This window comes from Sorex araneus, chromosome 2 (assembly GCF_027595985.1).
Source record: "Sorex araneus isolate mSorAra2 chromosome 2, mSorAra2.pri, whole genome shotgun sequence".
NCBI lineage: Eukaryota > Metazoa > Chordata > Mammalia > Eulipotyphla > Soricidae > Sorex > Sorex araneus.
The window spans coordinates 264,174,541-264,180,540 of record NC_073303.1 but is presented as its reverse complement, the minus strand read 5'-3'; the positions used below and the strand labels follow the sequence as shown (position 1 = coordinate 264,180,540).

At 38.4% G+C, this 6,000-nt stretch overlaps 1 pseudogene; it reads right to left on the bottom strand.

The window, feature by feature from the left end:
- Positions 1 to 501: 501 nt before the first annotated feature.
- On the bottom strand, positions 502 to 1,316 carry LOC129401860 (olfactory receptor 7A10-like; annotated as a pseudogene).
- Positions 1,317 to 6,000: the final 4,684 nt, after the last annotated feature.

Here is a 6,000-nt window from a genome sequence, read left to right as displayed (position 1 = left end):
CAAGAAGGATGGTTAAGGGAATGATATATATGGAAACAATGTTTGAAAAAATTGAAAGGTCTGGTCTGATTCCTCTGTTAGAAATTTTTATACTTTTCTGCGTTTTTCCCATAGGAATAGTACAATTTATGACTATTTTCTTGGTTGAAGAGAAGAAAAAGTTCTAACTATATATGTTTTAGTTGAGGAGAAAATAATCTTAAAAGATCTATTTTCTCAAGTTAAATGAGAACTCCCAAATAGTCCAAATTTAAGGGCCACTAGGCAACTGACAGCTAGAAAAGCCACAGTATCAGAGGGATATCAGAGGGATCACAAATAAAACTTAATGAAGACAATGGCACAGTTGTGCAGAGAGGTTAAAAAATTAAAGGAAGATCTAGGACAAAAGATGGAGACATATTCTACTCCAGAGCAAGATCAAGTTTGTAGCATTTGGCTCAACTCTAAGCAGCCTATCACTGGTAGTTGCTAGGGAAATTTGCCCATTTATAATTCCTATTACAAATATCTTTTCAGAGCCCCCTTTATGTCTTTGTTTCTGAGACTATAAATGAAGGGGTTCAGCATAGGTGTGACTTATACATCACTGAGGCAATTGCAGTTGACTCTGAGTTTTGGATAACAGCAGAACTAAGATATACACCTAGAGCTGTACAAAAAAATAGAAAGACAACTGAGAGGTGAGATGCACATGTGGAAAATGCTTTGTATTTTCCTTGAGCTGATGAGATTCTAAATATTGAGGAAACAATCTTCGAGTAAGAATAAAGGATCCCAGTAAAGGAACCACCAGTCAGGAGTACAGCTGACAAGTACATCACCAAGTTGCTAAGAAAAGTGTCAGAACAGGAAAGTTGGATCATCAGATTTAATTCACAGAAAAAGTGAGGAATTTCCAAATCCATAGGGAAGGAAAGGTGCAATACCATTAAGCTCTCTAATAAGGAATGCAGGAAACCCAAGATCCAGCACATCAGAACCAGCAGTCTGCAAAGTTGGGGGTTCATGATAGTCATGTAGTGCAGTGGGTGACAGATGGCCACGAAGCGGTCATAGGCCATCACAGATAAAAGAAAGATGTCCAGTGCTGCAAAGAGCATGAAAAAGTACATCTGTGTGATGCGTCCATCATAGGTGATGACTTTGCTCTGTGTCTGAATATTCAGCAGCATCTTTGGGATGGTGGTCGAGGTGAAACAGATGTCCACAAAGGACAGGTTGGAAAGGAAGAAGTACATGGGCGTGTGGAGGTGGGAATCTGAGATGACAACCAGGATGATGAGCAAGTTTCCAAGAACAGTGATCAGGTACATGGAGAGGAAAATCCCAAATATGAGAGGCTGAAGTTCTGGTACCTCTGACACACCCAGAAGAAGAAACTCTGAATGTCCTGTAATATTTCCTCTGTCCATGTGGTGGAGGAAACTATCAGAAAGGGGGAAAATAATGACTAATTTCTACTCATCAAACATTATATCATTGAAAAGTTTCAATTTGTGCTTCTTAATACAGAAATCAATTTCAGTAATTTGTGTATGAACCTGTTCCCTTTTGGGTCCCTCTACTTTCTACCTGGTGAGACCGTCTAAATATCCTGAATCTTGTCCTATGGAAGAAAATGACCTTTGATTGAGAATCATGTGTTACCCCTTGATGTCATGCTAATTAATAAGATCATCAAAAGTGTAAATGGTATGGACACACTATGATATGCTCCATTAAAAATTATGCCGTTGTCCTGTTGTTTATTGATTTGCTCGAGCAGGCACCAGTAACATCTCTATTGTGAGACTTGTTGTTACTGTTTTTGGCATATTGAATATGCCACAGATAGTTTGCCAGGCTCTGCCGTGCACACAGGATACTCTTGGTAGCTTGCCGGGCTCTCTGAGAGGCATGGAGGAATCGAACCAGGGTCAACCACATGCAAGGCAAACACCCTACCCGCTGGAGCGATAGGAAAAAACAGTCCAATAAAATCCATCATTTAATGAAAACAATAATTATAAGTAAACTGTAAAGAAAATATAAATCTTGGGGCCAGGAAGATGGGTCAAAGGGTTAGTGAACATGCTTTGCATGCAAGAGGCCTGAGTCCACAGTCCAATGGTTCCCCAAGCATCATCAGGAAAGACCCTGAGGACCTCTGAGCACAGTCTCAAAACAAAACAAAACCTCTCTTTCTCCCCCTCCCTCTCCCGTCTCCCTCCTCCCTTTCCCTCTCCTCCCTCTACCTCTCCCTCTCCTCTCTATATAAAGTTTTACATTTGAAATTTTCAGACTTTTAAAAGTTTTATATTCATTATTGAAAAAAAATTCCTTATATATTGACTTACCACTGTTTGGATCTTACCACCTAACTCTGGGCTGAAGTGAGAGCACAGTAAGGAGGGCATTCGCCTTGCACATGACCTATCCAGATTCTATCCCCAGTACCACATGGTCCCTCAAGCCCCACCAATAGTGACCCCTGAGCTCAAGTAACTCTTTTCTGTTTAATTATGCTATGCTAATTCAAGCATTATGCTATGAATTTAAAATTAGGTACTGTTGAATTTAAAACATAGGGGAGACGAGGTATTAAAAGAGATGCATGCAAGAACATAAAGTCACTTATGATATGCTTTCCTTCCCTGTATTAGAATTTAAGGGTGAGAATATGAGTGCACACATCATATTGTAAGAAAAAGTTGAGACTAAGATCTATGACAGTCATAGAGCAATCCTGTTCAGTACGGTGTTTCAAAATAACCACATAAAAGAGGATTGAAGGGAAATCCAAAACCACCTCTGGGAGAAATATATACAGCACACAGGTCTTATTTAATGACCTCAGCAGGGCCACTAAATGAAGATTACATTGTAAAAAAAGAAATAAGACAGACTTGAAAATAAATAAGGCAGAAAATCTTTTAAAATGCAGGTAGAGGGGCAGGAGAAATAGTACTGTGCGTAAGACCTGTGTCTTGCCTATGGCTGAGCCAGCTTCAATCTCTGGTACCCTTATGGCTCCCCAAACCTGCCAGGAGTGATCCTTGAGTACAAAGCCTGTACCCCCAAAACTGAAATGTGCGAGGTGAGGGGAGGGGAGTACTTAATTAGTATGTCCTTTTACATAGATATTGGTGGATTCCAGTCTACTTGTGAAAGATTAGGCTGTTCTTCACTCACTGTGAAAAGGAATGGTCTGGGAAGGCTGTGGGTGATGCAACATTTAGAAACAGATGCAATTATCAAAGAAAGGAACAGTGACTTCTCCAGAGAGGGCAAGTAGCAGGGAGCATGCCTAAACCATGATATTTTAACATCAAGAAAACAGAAGATAAAGATATAGCAAAGTGGCAGGCTACAAAATCAAAACCCAAAAGCCCATGGCATTCTTATATACAAATAATGAAAGAGAAGAAAGAGACATTTAAAAAAAATCCCATTCACAATACTACCTCAGAAAATCATGTACCTTGGAATCAGCTTAACCAAAGAGGTGAAGGACCTATACAAGGAAAATTACAAAACACTACTTCAAGAAATAAAAGAGGACACTAGGAAATGGAAACACATCCCCTGCTCATGGATAGGGAGAATTAACATTATCAAAATGGCAATACTGCCCAAAGCACTATACAAATTTAATGCAGTCCCTATCAGGATACCCATGACATTTTTCAAAGAGATAGACAAAACACTCTTGAAATTTATATGGAACAATAAACTCCCACCAACAGCTAAAGAAATCCTTGGAAAAAAGAATATGGGTAGCGTCACCTTCCCCAACTTCAAACTCTACTACAAAGCAGTAGTAGTTATAACAGCATGGTATTGGGATAAAAACAGACCTGCCTACCAATGGAACAGAGTTGAATATCCTGTCACAGACCCCCAAATATATGACCACTTAATCTTTGACAAAGGAGCAAGAAATACAAAGTGGAACAAGGAAAGCCTCTTCAACAAGTGGTGCTGGGAAATCTGGATAGCTACCTCCAAAAAAAAACGAACTCTGACCTCTGTCTAATGCCAGGCACAAAATTCAAATCAAATTGGATTGAAGACCTCAATATCAGACATGAATCTATAAGGTTCATAGAAGAAATTGTAGGCAGAATGACATGAAGTTAAAAGCATCTTTAAGGACAAAACAGCACTGACCATGCAAGTGGAAGCAAACATAAACAAATTGGACAACATCAAACTAAGAAGCTTCTCCACTTCAAAAGAAACAGTGACCAAAATACAGAAAGAGCCCACAGACTCCACATGGTGATTCAATAAAATTAAAAAAATAAAAAAGAGCCCACAGAATGGGAAAGAATATTTACCCAATACCCATCTGATAAGGGATTAATATCCAGAATATACAAGATACTTGTAGAATTGTATAAGAAAAAAACCTCCCACCCCATCAAAAAATGGGGAGAAGAAATGAACAGAAGTTTCCTCAAAAAAGAAATACAAATGGCAAAAGGCACATGAAAAAATGCTCCACATCGCTAGTCATCAGGGAGATGCAAATCAAAACAACAATGAGATATCATCTCATACCACAGAGACTGGTACACATTCAAAAGAACAAAAGCAACCAATGCTGGTGTGGATGTAAGGATAAAGGGACACTCATTGTTGGTGGGAATGCCGACTGGTCCAGCCTTTCTGGAAAACAATATAAACAGTCCTTCAAAAACTAGAAATTGAGCTTCCATATGACCCCTCAATACCACTTCTGGGAATATATCCCGAGGATGCAATAAAGTACAGTAGAAGTGACATCTGTACCTATATATTCATTGCAGCACTGTTCACAATAGCCAAAATATGGAAACTACCTGAGTGCCCTAAAATAGATGATTGGTTAAAGAAACTTTGGTACATCTACACAATACAATACTATGCAGCTGTTAGGAGAGATGAAGTCATGAAATTTGCTTACAAATGGATAAACATGGAGAGTATCATGCTAAGTGAAATGAGTCAGAAAGAGAGGGACAGACATAGAGGGACTGCACTCATTTGTGGAGTGTAGGGTAGCATCACATAAGACTGACACTCAAGGACAGTAGATACAAGGGCCAGGTGGATTGCCCCATAGCTGGAAGCCTGCTTCATGAGCAGAGGGGAGAAGGTAGATGGAAAGAGAAGGGATCACTAAGAAAATGATGGCTGGAGGAACTAGTTGGGATGGGAGATGCATGCTGAAAGTAGATAATAGACCAAACATGGTTACCTCTCGGTGTCTGTGTTGCAAGCCATAATGCCCAAAAGTAAAAAGAGAGTATTGGGAATATTGTCTGCCTTAGAGGCAGGGTAGGGTGGGAAAAGGGGGTACCCGGAATATTGGTGGTGGGGAATGTGCACTGGTGGAAGGATGGGTGTTTGATCATTGTGAGATTGTAACCCAAACATGAAAGCTTGTAACTATCTCAGGGTAATTCAATAAAATAAAAAATAAATAAATAAATAATTTTTTAAAAGGAAACAGAAGATAATTCATTATCATTCATTAAAAATAAGTGAAGGGTGTTTAAGTGTCAGCTCATTTCCTTCTGTTAAAATTATTTTTGAGTAAAAGGACACAATGAATGACATGTATTTTATGATAAAATATTTATAAATTGCACCTATGGTGTACAAAAGCTTGTACACAGACTCAAAAAAATTTGCAGGAGTAAATGGCACAAAAAGAATAAATGGGGTACAATAAAGTTAAGGTTAAAAATCTCACTGTTTTTTAAAGAACATAGCTGGAAGCAAGAATAAAAACCATGCTAAATTCACTAAGAAAAAGCAAAAATCATATTTAGATTATCTTTTAATATACTACATATTACAGGTAAATATCAAGCTCAAGAACCTGACACTCTTCATATAATATTTTTCCATGAAATTATATGTTAAAAAGAGGCAATGAAATTGGATATCTTATGCATTGCTGTTCCAAGGAAGTATTACATCCATTCCTTAGTCTGAATCCTCTTATTAATGGGAAGATATAGACAAGTA